Source organism: Delphinapterus leucas, chromosome 13 (genome assembly GCF_059928025.1).
Source record: "Delphinapterus leucas isolate spDelLeu-1000000601 "Yukka" chromosome 13, BTC_Dleu_Yukka2, whole genome shotgun sequence".
Lineage (NCBI taxonomy): Eukaryota > Metazoa > Chordata > Mammalia > Artiodactyla > Monodontidae > Delphinapterus > Delphinapterus leucas.
The window spans coordinates 74,946,983-74,959,676 of NC_143141.1; the positions used below are offsets into that span (position 1 = coordinate 74,946,983).

Genomic DNA, 12,694 nt, shown 5'->3' on the forward strand with positions numbered 1-12,694 from the left:
CCTAGAAAGATAGGGCCTACGGTGATAGGCGCTATATAAATACATAGATAGGGTCACGTATAAGAAATATTTTGTAGTGGGGAGCGGGGGAAGGAGGCTCAGAATGCTGAGTCTCGGGCCCCACTGCAGACAGGCCCCACACCAGTCAATCCCACACGCACGCACACACACACACACACACACACCACACACACACACACACACACACACACCACACACACACACACACACCACACACACACACACACACACAGACCACACACACACAGACCACACACACACACACACACACACACACACACACACACACACACACACACACACACACACACACACACACACACACACACACACACAGAGCCAGGGAGCTCCCAGCGCTCTTCTCCCCAGGATTCAGGACTTTGCAGAGTCGGCCCTGCAGCTCTTTACCTCTGTTGCCCTAATTGCAGGTAGACTGTCAATCCCAGAAGTTGCTAGGTGCTGAGGGCAGGAAAAGGAGGAGGTTTTCTTTCAGCAGGTGCTCTCCTCTAGCAGGTAGCGTTCTATCTCTTTTGCCCCTGGTGATGTCAAAAGACTCTTCTGTTAGCAACCTGTGACACTGACCTGCAACCCTAGGCACCAGTCCAGTCAGCCCTCAACTCCCCCTACCTATTCTCCCCCGACCAAAACGAAACTGATGTCCAGGGCTGTCTTGGCCAGGGGGCTTCCATTGGAAAAAAATGGGACAGTGAACCTCATCTTTTGAATAAAGCAAATTAGTAATTGGTGACAAAACTAAACCAGGCTTTGAATCCCGTGCTCATTGCTCAGGAGTAAGCTCACAGCTGGTGGCCGCGGTCTCCCACTCCTTTTAGGGGTGCTTAGTGCCGCACCCCAGGCTACTCATTTCCTTGTCAGATTGGTTTTTAAGATGATACCCAGTTGCTTCCTGCCAGCTCTGTGCCGTGATGCCAGGTGGTGATGGTGGGCTCCCACGGGGCTGGAGCAGCTGTGGGGGAAGCCCTCGGCCCTTCCCTCGTTGGAGTCTGTACCGAACTGTGGTGCTCACCCCACCCCCTCCAGCCAGGCTCCATCTTCCCGGCCCAGAGCCCACCAGCACTGCTCTGGAGGGCTGGGGGAGGAGGGCTGCCGCAGGCAGTCCAAGGTGCTCCCTCCCCTGGCGGCCAAAGCTAAGGTCTTCCCAGCCCCAGTGTCAGGGCAGAGTCTCTTCCTCTGCAGACAGACTTCCTGGCTCTCCGAGGCCTTTTGTCCACTGCTTGTGTGCAGGAGTTTGCTTTTCCCAGTGGCCCAAGCTCCACCCAGGGGCTTGGTGTGGGGAAGCAACTCGGTAGCCAAGGATGTGGTGAGCCTGAGGGCTCGGCGCGGGCCGGCCAGCTTGCTTGCTGTGGCTGATGACCTGTTTTGCGCAGTCTGGCCACCTGACTAGGCCCCAGAAGGGGCCAGATGCACCCTCGAAGGGATGAGAGTTTAACGATCACCAGCTTTTCTTCCAGCCACACCCGTGGGCTTGGTCCCATAGTAGAGCTTGGTAGGGTGCAGGGGACCTTGGGGATGTGCCAACTTGGCCACACCGGGGTGCTGTCCAACTCTGGGGGTGCTCCTGGGGGCAGTGATCAGGTCCCCTTCTAAAGGGGAGCTGTGCTTGGACAGGCTGAGGTGAGGTCGCGCGGGGATGCAGGTGGGGGTCGTGGCACTTGCTGTGCGTGAGGCTCAGGGTAGAGGCAGTGCAGCGGGAGAAACCACGAAGGCCTAGGGAAAATTCTGGAGTGTGTTCCCAGTGGGGTTTTCTTTCTGAAGAGCAGAGGCCAATTTACAAGTTCCTGGAAACGAGCGTTTCTAGGGCCGAGGATGATGCCCCCTACTTGCTGCAGGTGCCAGAGGGACCTGTGCCTCTTGCCGGGGGTAGGTAGCTGGGGCTCGGCAGGGCACAGGGCCCTGGGTCGCTTGCCCGAGGAGGAAGCTCGTCTCCAGCCGGCGCCGCTGAGCGCCGTGGGCCTCAAGCTGGCTGGTGCTGCCTGCCTTTCCCGGGAGCTGACCGAGGAGCACAGGACCCGTGGGGTCCTGCAGTCAGTGATGGCAACCCAGGTGTGCCACTGTCTGTTTTTCTTTCTAGACCCCAGAACCTTCCTGCTATTGAACATTCTAGAAAGCAAACTTCCCAAAAGAGCACGCAGGACCGCTTTGCTTTTGAGACGGGCCTGGGAGTGGCGGCTGGCGAAGATGCCTGTGGGTTTTTGGTGAGTCGCTAGAGTGCAGATTGGGACAGGCAGACCCAGCAGGAAGAAAGGCTGGTGGTGGACATCGAACTGGTCTAATGAGGGCCGGCTCCCCTTACTTCCTGCATAGCTGGCAATTCTGGGGAAGCCTGAATTGATGGGATGGGAATTAGATGGGAATAGCCCACGGTCTCCAGCACAGGAAGGTCTGTAACAGGAGCAAGGGAAGGAACTATTTCAGCAGAGCCACCTGGGGAGTGTTCTTAGCCTTCATCTCTCTGATGACATCATTACACATAAAGTGGATCTTGGAGGCGCTTTTGAATTCCTGTCGCTGTTCTGCTTGGGGCAGAGAGGCTGTGGCACTGGTATTTTTCAGAGGTGTCGTTTTCAGGAAACTTGCAGGGTTAGGGCCGTGGGTCCTGCCTCGCACTGTGATCTGATGAGGGCTGGTCGTTGCCTGTGGTCAGGGTAGCAGCAGAGCCAAGATGCTGGTGAGAACTGGGTTTCTAGCCAGGCCCCGTTTTGATCGCAGGAGATGAGGAATCTGAATTTGTCATCGGGCGTGGTCTAGTCTGGCCCCTCCCAGCGCTTGTGATTAGAGATGACACTGGAGTTGTCCTGCCCTCTTTCCTCCACCTCTGGAGGGCTGGCGTGGAGCTGGAATGGCTCTCCCGGCCATTCCTTGCTGAGGCAGGGATTAACCACAAGTGTTTGGAGGATCTAAGAGGAAAGAGAATAGATTTCTATCAAGGATGGACTCCACTGTTCTAGCAGAAGCTCTCGAGTCTTTACGTTTTGGTAAAGGAAGGCTGGGGTCTTCAGGAAGCGAGAGCAGCCCCTCTTGCACCGGTGTGTTCCAGAGACCCGGCTGAGTGGGCCTTGGGTTGTTTATCAAGCTGATCCTCAGCAGTGGAGCCTGGGGAGGGGGAGAAACAAGCAGGTCAGAAGCAGTGAGGGCAAGGGTGGAAGGTCCTTAGCTAGTCGTGGCTGGCCAAATCGCCCGAACGGAGGCCCGCAGATTCCTGTAACTCCAGTAACTGGAAAACGCCCCGCAGGGGCATGGGAGGGCGGCTTTCTCAGCCTCTAGTCTCACGGCCTCCAGCCCTGGGCCTGAGGACATGAGCAGGGATCCGAAAGCATCACCTGAGTCCCATTTCACTTCACAGACTGATCTGGTTGCACAGCCCTAGAACCCAACCAACCACAAAAATGCCGAAATTCCTTAGAATACGCAGAGGGAGGAGGTGACTCAACAAGGTGCTAAAACATTTTATTAAAAATATATATTGTTAAATTAAGTCTGCTGTCTGGACAATGACTGTTTGTTTTGTTTTCTTGTAGTGGAGTTTAAAAGAGACTATTATTTTACTCTGATATATTATTATTAAAAAGGCATTTTAACTTTGTACTTGAAAACTAAATGAGCGATTTCATGTGTTTTAGCTGAGGCATTGAAGTAGCGGGTGCTTACTTATTTGTGGGAAATCATGTATTCATACTGAAGAATAAACTCCGTAGCTGATTTGGTAATAACTTTTACTGTTACAGACGATTTCGCTTTGACCCCGGCGGGAGAGCACTTTTACTGCACATTCCACGCAGCTAAATGCAGGACTTAACTCCCCAGACCCTTCCCTTCCCAGCCCTCTTTCCTTTCTCTTCAGTTCCTCTTCTGACTCTTTGTTGTTGTTGTTTTTTTTTTTCTCCCTGGTTCCAGCATCCTTTCACCACTGTATTTTTTTTAGGGTTGCTTCTCTATTTATTGACAATAATAATGTACATTTCACAGTCTGGTTCTGGGACATCGGGGAGGGGCAAGTGTGAAAGGGCCCTGCACGGGTCCCCACCCCCATGCCCTGGTGTTCTGTTGTATCTCTGTGTAAGTGATGCTCGTGACATAGCTGTTATGAAATAATTATAAAGAGGTCAGTGCGTACAGCAGATGTAGAAAGTCTGTCAGTTCCGCCTTCATCACGTTTTTTTTTTGTTTTTTTTTTTTTGTTTTTTTTTTTTTTGTTTTTTTTTTGTGCCCAGAAGCATATAATAAAGCTCCTTTCTAATGTACTTGTGCTGGAGAACACTTGAATAAATGGACTGTTTTTGTGCAAAAAAGAAAAACGGAAAAAGCACCGTAATAATGTCCTTTTGTCTTGCGTCTCCTTTCCCCTGACATGACTGTTGGCAACCTTCTTCAGAGGGGTTAAGTGCCCAAACCGGGAGGTCCTAGCACTGGGTCTAGACAGTGCAGTTCCTCCCTTTAAAAACATCACCTGCATGAACATTCAATAGGGACTGTAAACTGGGTGCAAAAAAAGGGTGGTTTGGTTGACAGGAAGCTCAAAGATAAGTTAGAGTGAAGCAAGGTTGCAGGAAGAGCAGATTCTGTCCAAGGCTGAGCTATAGAAATTTTCAGACTAGAGCCGGGAGAGGAGTGGGCCTTGTGCCTGTGTCAGACAAGCTAGAGGGCTTTGGTTACGGGCACCGTTCCTCTCTGTGTGGGGTTTCTCCAAAACACAAGGGCATCCGGAGGAGAGCAGCCGGGTGGTGGACAGTCTAGACTGTGCAAGGGACCCTGGGAGACACAGGTGTTTGGCCCCAAAAATGGGAGAATTTAGAGAATGGTGCAGACAATGACAGGGAGAGCCCAAGGGGCTGGGATGATTTGGGGCAGTTCCACGTGGCAGGCGGAAGTGGGGCCAGTCGGCCGAAGTCGGTCTCTTTCAGCTCAGCATAAGAAGATCCTTTTTCACTACTGGCCAGCAGTCCGAGGGCTGCCCTGGTCAGTTAAGAGGCGCTGGACAGCCACTGGGGCTCCTGCTGACCTTCCTTGAGACCCCAAGTCTGGGTCATTCTGGCTGACCCACCCCTCCTCAGCACTATCTTGCAAGTGGACGGTGCCTTGTGGTTGGAAGAGCCCGTTCACACATGATGTCCCCTTTGTCCTCGTGACTCTTTGCCTGGCAGTTACTAGTTCCCTGTTGTCCCATCTAAGAGACTGATCTGAACACATAGAAGAACTGGGCTTTTCCCATCACATCTCCTCTCTAAGACCCCTGGCATTCCATGCTGCATTTCCATTTCCTAAGTGCCAAGCAGATCCCGCCAATGATTTCTTGTCTTCAGGGAGGATTATTCAAGGTTTCTTTCCTACAGCAGATTTCGGGGGAGGTTTAGGACTGCACCACTTTGCTGGCAGCTTTGAAAGAAATTATAAGGGGGAAATTTGAGAAAAAGGGGAAAATAACAGGCTTTTTTTTCATGGGCACTTTTTATTTTCTTTACAAAATTGTAAATGTATATTTAACTGTTATCCTACTTTTTTCTCAATATTTTTCAATGTTGATGTAGAATTCTTTTTTAAAAAATGGCTGCATGGCATTTTCTTGTTGGATGTTTGTTTATATATATATATATGCATTTTATTTTAGCTATAAATAGAGCTGCAATAAATATCTTTATGTGTTGGCTTTTCCCCCCTATATTTTGTATTTTTTTCTTTAAGATAACATTACCAGAAATGAGACTTACTGGGGCAAAGTAGATGAACATTTTGGTTGGCTCCTGACATGTTCGCCTGATCTCCTCCCAAAGGTCAGCCAACAGTGTATCTTCAGCTCTGAGACTCTCAGTTCAGAAAGAAACAAATGTAGTCTTTAGTTTGACCAGTTCAGAAATGTGTTAATCTCAGTGGGAAAGTAAAGACTCAAGACACTTTGTGTGTGTGAGAAGCTAAAAATCTGTAGCGAGAAGCCAGAGGTGGAAGCAACGCTATTTGGTCACTTAAGTTTTGAAAATTAGCTCACCTGGAGTGCCGGCCTGGAGGAAGCATGGTGGGGGGTGGAATTCGGACTGAATCCCTGAGACTCTAGCTCCAAGTCTAAGGAGAAATGGGAGGGTATCTTCGGTGTCCTTTGGCTCTGAGAGCCAAGGCTGAGCACCCCAGCGTCGTCAGAGCTGAGGGTGGGAGGTCTGGCTAGAGCTTATGGGAGGGAGCTGCTAGGGCCATTTCATTAATAAAAACCATCCTGTGAAGTTCCTGGGTTTAAATGAGGTGTCACTTGATGGTAGAGGGGTTGGGAAAGACAGGGAAGGGTCAGGGCTGGGCAGGAGTCAAGATAGATGGGGAGTGACAGGGTTGACTGCCCAGGTGGGTCGGCCCCAGGCGGGGAGGAGATGCCACACACCACCAGACCCGGGCTGGCTGGTTCAAGAGAACCTTCCCTGGGCTCACCATGTTTGACTCAGTGGATCTGGGGTGGAATAGAGGAAGGAGGGAGAGAAGAGGCTGCCTGGGGGCGCTGGCTGTTTGGGGGAGCCAAAGCCATAAGTAGCAGGGCCAGAGGTGCAGGCAGGGGCGCTGGGTGTAATTCCTGGGGGATGTGGGTGTTGGAGGAGGGGCTGCAGTGAGGGGAAGAAACTGTATGTTGGAGATGGGGACGCGGGGAAGTCACGTGCAAGGGGCACGGGGGCTCCCCTTGGACAGTCTCCTGGCATCAGCCCAAAGCTCCCTTTCTCTTAAGTTTCAACACACCTTAAAAGGCCATGGCCCACTCACCTCAGTGTACCTTTTCCTCCCCTCAGCTAGGATCCTAGGAGGGGGTGCGGCTGGGTTGGAAGTGCCTGGGGGCTTGGGGGCGAAGGCCTCTGAGAGGTGGACAGCTCACAGCAGTTTCCAGAGATGGATTCAAACCTCAGAGAGCGACACTGCCAACCCCTCACCCCTTCTCGACCCCGAAGCCCCCAGTGCCCTGAACTGTCTCAGAAGAAAGACCACCATTCAGAACCCACGGATCTGGATCCTGCGTGGCCTCGGGCAGGTCAGCTACCCATCCTGAGCCTGGGTCTTCTCTTTGGAAACCTGGGTTTTGTCTTGTGGTCAAGCATGTGGCCTCGGGTGCCCTACCCCCAACCCCAGCGTGGGTACAGCATGGGCGCTGGGTGGGGAGGGGCCCTGCCCGTGGGATGCGCCACCATGCAGCCCCCCTGAGCCCAGGGCTTTAGCCAAGGTCAGTGCACTTGGCTGGAGGGAGGGAACCCAGAGCCTTTGAGAAGCTTCGCCTCTGATGGAATCACAAGGCCTCCACTCCATCGGAGGAAGGAAAGATACCAGCATAGAGAAATATACCCCAATCTCTCACAAGGCGTCCATCCCTTGCCTGGCCCTGACTTGGCTCATGTAACAGCTACGTGAGCCCTAATCCATCACTGAGGTCCTGCCTGGCCCAGTGTGAGGACTTCTGTTATCTCCTGTCCTCCCTCCCCCAGCCCACCCCTCTTGCCTGTCTTGAGAGGGAGCTGACCTGCTCTGCTGCGCCACCTCCCTCCACCCGGCTCTGAATCCCACTCTGCCCTCCTGCTCGGGCCATAGCTCCCTCTGTCTTCTCCGTTTCTCCCCAGGCATCTCCTTAATGCTGCCCATCATCTCACACACGCATACTGTCCCTTGACCCCCATCCAGATGCCCTGTTTCTCTGCTCCACTTTACAGCAAAACTTGAAAGCACTCCCAGCCCTTGCCGGCTCTGCTTACTCACTTCTGGTTCCCCTCCAACCGCCCCGGCAGGGCCTTCACCCCCATCCCCATGACCTCTCAGGAGCTGGACCGACGACTCCCCTCCTCCCTGAAACCTTCTATCTGGGCTCCTGACATCACACCCCGCATCTTCTTATGCCCCCGGGTCCCTTCCTCCTCCTGTTCTCTGCACGTGGGAGGGTCCAGGACTCCCACACCTGCCCCAACCCTGACTTCCCTCAGAGACCCAGGTTCATATATCCAGCTGTGATAGCACCCCCCCCCCCGCTCTTGGAGGTTAAATAGGCACCTTAAATGTGACCTGAAAATCCGAATTGTGACCTGAAAACCTGAATTCTTGGTCTCCTCCCAACTGGCTCCTTGTCTTCTACATCTTAGTAACCGGCGCTTAATTGGCATCAAAACCCTGGGGCTCATCCCTGATTCCCCCCTTTCTGTCACTTCCTGTATCGCCGGCTTGCTCTGACAGTCCTCACCTCTAAATATATCCTCCCTTCAGCCATCTTTCACTACCCTGCTTCTGCAGCTTTAGCCCAGGTCCCCATCACCTGTCTCCTAACTGGTCTCTGGCCCCATCAAACCACAACAGGTCTCTTTGCTTCTCTTCCTGTCCCTTCCGGTCCATTTAATACACAGAATAATCTCATTAAAAATCAAATCCTCAAAAAATCCCATCAGCTGTGTGCTATTGCAGCAAGAAGAAACCTTCTCACCCTGGTCTCCAAAGCCCCACCAGCCTCAGACAGTCACACTGGCTTTCTTTCCCGTGAACGCGCCAAGCTCTTTCCTGTCACAGGGCCTTTGCGCAAGCTGCACCCTCTACCTGGAAAGCTTGCTCGTCTCCCTCCTCTGTTTCCCCTCATTCAGGTCTCAGGGCAGAGAAACACTCCCTGACTGCTCTCTGTCTCAGGATATCTTGTTTCTACTCCTTCCTAATTTATTCCTTATCTTTGTAGCTATCACCCTCTGCAATTCTGACTCATTATTTTGGCTTACCTGTTTATTGTTTATCTTCCCTGCTAAAATGAAAGTTCCGCAAGAGCAGGGACTTTTCCCTGTTTCAGCAGGATCCCCACGGCCCAGACCAAGTCTGGTACATAAACGTTCTGTTGTTATTATAATTGCTGTTATCACTAACGTGTGTTGAGTGCTCAGTACGTACCAGAAATCATTCTGTACTAACATCTCCACAACCCTCTGTGCCAGGTACCATTATCCCATTTTACAGATGGGATACATACTCTGTCATGGTCACAGGGTGCATAGTGGCAACATCCGAATTTCAAAAACTGTCTGCACACTCAAGGCTGCAGGTTGCAGCCTGAGTTAGTGCCCCTGCTTTGCCTCTCACATGTCTTGGGCTGGTCCCCTAGAGTCTCTGTGGCAGCTCCCCACTCCCTCCTCAAGGGTCTGGGTGTGCAGCCCCTCACACTTCCCTGCTTAGTCCTGGCTCCTTCTCCACCCACCGCCCCAGGGGACTGCCTCTTTGGAGTCGGGGGCATGCAGGAGCTGGAAGCCAGGGCATAGGGGTACCTCAGTGAGAGACCTCCTATTTTATAGTTCCAACTGTGTGCAGACACTCCCACTGGTACCTCCTCCCCAAGAGAGGCTACCCAGGCTCAGATTTGGATGCCCTCCTCCCTAATTTTCTGTTTCAGCCCCTTATTTCCATTGTGGTTCTTACCACAATTGGTAATCGTTTTATTTACTCATTTATTGTGACTCCCTCACTAAAATGGAAATCCAGGAGGGCAGAAACAGACTCTGTTTTGTCCTTTACTGCAGCGGTCCCCAGCATTTTTGGGGGGACCCCTGCCCTAGAGAGTGGACCATGGGTTTTTTTTTTAATTAATATAACGTGACGCTTTTTCTTCTGCAGCCTAAAATTATACTAATTGCACCAAATTTTTAAATAACCAAAAAAGGGAAAAAGCAAAAAAGTCATTCATCATCTTATATCCCAGAGATAATTGCTGTTGGAATTTGTTTCATTTTTCTTTCGCATTAGATACATACACAGTTTACTCATTTAAAATTGTATTATTCATTAACATACCATTTTGTAATAATTACTAACATTTTTTGAGAGCTTACTGTGTGCCAGATATTATTTTTCTGTCAACATTTTATTGTGAACATTTCCCCACGTCACTAAATATTATTTGAAAACATCATTTTTGAAGGCTGCATACTATTCTACCTGCTAGATATACCATATTTATTTAATCATCCTCTGTTTGGGCATTTAGATTGTTTTCTTGTCTTTTATTTGGAGGGTGCTAAATATTATCAAACTGTGTTGGAGTGAGCATTCTATCGTGTCCCCTCACCAATCAGCGTACTTTTACATATATTTTTGTAAAACAAGAAACACAGCATAGTTACCAGAAAAGTAGCAGAGTGTGATGGGAGGGGTGCGGTGCGCTCGGGTATCTGCAGCTTGGCTGGGTCGGGGTGGGGGGTGGGGTCCCCGGTGTTGCCTGACGATCCGGACAAACCTGGCAGCTTTTCCTCCAGCAGGCCCCAGACGCCTCTCCGCACAGCCTGGGTACTTCGGGGAGGGGGTGGGCCTCTGCCTCGCACGCATGCGCGCACCGCCTTCCATGCCTGCCGGCCGCCCTACTTTCCTGGCTCTGGCTTCCTTGAGAGCAGAGAGGTCCCTCCCTACCTGGGTGGGGCTTGCGCCCGGGGGTGCGGGAAGGTGCGGGAGGTAGCGGAGGTGGGCGTCTTCACCAGCGGGGATGCCCCAGGTCCCCCTATGACCGAGACAAATTCCTGTCTGCAAGGGGCACGCAGTCTAGTGGGACCATGTTCAGCCGTGTGCCCATAGCTGGCCATTTTCTAGCATAAACGTTTTTGGGTTTTTTTTGCCCACCCCCAGTCCCCCGCATGTGGGATCTTAGTTCCCTGACCAGGGATGGAACCTGCGCCCCCTGCATTGGGAGCGTGGAATCTTAACCACTGGACCGCCAGGGATGTCCCTCTAGCATTAAACAGTTTGAAGTGTAATTTCAGCTGAAAGGGCTCACGTCCTATGTTAGTAAACTGGCCCCAGAGAGACCGCGCGCTCCCATCTGCAGTGCGTGAGGGTGCGCGAGGGCCGGCCCTCTGAGCTTGTGTGACAGGTGGGGCAGCAGCTGGAGAAAGGGCAGAGGCGTCAGGGGCTCACCTTTCCTGGGGGGGCTTGGGGCTCTCTCCACGCAGTTGTCCGAGGAAGCACTCTTGGATGCCGCCGCGTGTGGTGATGGGGACGGGGTCTCCGGTGGTGGCCGGTGACAGGAGCGTAGTGGTTAGGGCCCCTAGAGGATCTGGGTTGCAACCCTGGCCCTAGGAAGGTTATTTCATGCTCTGAGCCTCGGCCACTTAGGAAAATAGGGGCAATCATGGGGTTAGTGTGAAAATTACAGGTGATAACTGTTGTGTAAATGCTCAGCACAGGGCTGGGCTGGCCTATACAGGAGCACAGTAAATGCTGTATATACCAATCGTGTGTGTGTGTGTGTGTGTGTGTGTGTGTGTGTGTGTGTGTGTGTGTTGGGGGAAGGGGTAGTGTCCAGGAATGGACACAGTTTGGGATGTGCACAGGTTGCCCTGGTCTGCAGCCTCCTCCCAGGGAAGCCTCAGGTTGCGGTGCACTTTCCCCCATGTTAGTCCTCAGCGCTTGGGTTTCTAGGTTAACTGAGTCAGAGGAGGGGGCCTTGATGACTCCTGGGTGTGCAGCCTGAGGGGAATCAGCTGTGGTGGGATCTCTCCCTGGAAGCGGAGAGGACGTGTGTGTTGGGGTGCGGGGGTTAGGGGGTGCTGCTCTCCCTGTCCTAGCTGCCATGGAGCAGAGTTCTGACCGTGCTGGGGACCGGGACAGAAGGTGGGTCCTACTGGCAGGTGCTCTCCTGTTTTGAGTGTGGATGAGGTGTCAGTAGGTTCCCAGAAAGAGCAGGTCTCCTGATATGGGCCAGCTTTCACCATCCCCCACCTGAATCAAATTGATGACTAAAGAGAGGGGGTCGTTGTCCTTCAGGGCCGGGCTCTGAGGCTGCTGTCTCTAGACAGGCCAATGGCCTCATTCCCTGCAGCTCTGGGGAGCCAGGGACCCCTGAACGCACCTGGAGAAAGTCCAGTCAGGCTCCACACACCTACCTGAGTAAGGCCTATGGAAAGAGGGTGGGACTCGGGGTCCAAAACCATCCCTTATTGGCTCTGACTCTCCACATAGTGGGGGACAGAGTCGCTGACCTGAGCTGTGGTTTATTCATCCAAAAAATGGGTTAATGTTCTGCTTTAACCAGGTCCTCAGACAGTGGCTGTGGAGAGCCCTCGGGAGCGATGGTTATTGAGACCCCCAGTCAACCTGCCCCACCCAAGGGCTGGCTTCCCCTAGAGCGCAAGGCCAGAGACCTGGGACCTAGCTCTCTCCATCTCTCTCTCTCCCTCTCTCACAGTACATGTTTTTATCCAATTACTCAAGTCATACTTGTCCACTGATTTAAAAACATTAGAAATTCAAGAAAGGCACAAAGGAGAAAATAAAAATATCATGTGGTAGTTACATGGGTGTATATTTTTGTCAAAACTCATTTAGCTGTACTCTTAAATACAGTGCAGTTTATTGTATGTAAATTATACCTCAATAAAGTTTTTATTTTTAAGACTCCCACCATTATTGACATTTTAGTATATTTACTTCTAGATTTTTATTTATATATAGTATATATTCTATTGTATATACATATGTAAATGTGTGTATATGTATAAACCTATGTACATAAACTCTAAACAACCCTCAAATTCTAAATGTATGTGTGTGTGTGTATATATATATATATGTATATATATTTTTCTTTTAAATAAAAATGGACCGTGACGTGTGTGCCCTTCGTGAAGAAAGGCTTTCCGTGCAGGTGGCCGGCAGCTGGCGTCCTCCACCTTCAGGAGGTCTTGCCCAC

At 51.6% G+C, this 12,694-nt stretch overlaps 1 long non-coding RNA gene across 1 annotated transcript; it reads left to right on the forward strand.

Moving 5' to 3' along the window:
• Window positions 1–262: 262 nt before the first annotated feature.
• On the forward strand, window positions 263–12,405 carry LOC149747795 (uncharacterized). Its single transcript, XR_016395509.1, has 2 exons — window positions 263–3,476; window positions 3,768–12,405. It is a non-coding gene; the product is annotated as an uncharacterized LOC149747795 (long non-coding RNA).
• The last annotated feature ends 289 nt before the right edge of the window (window positions 12,406–12,694 follow it).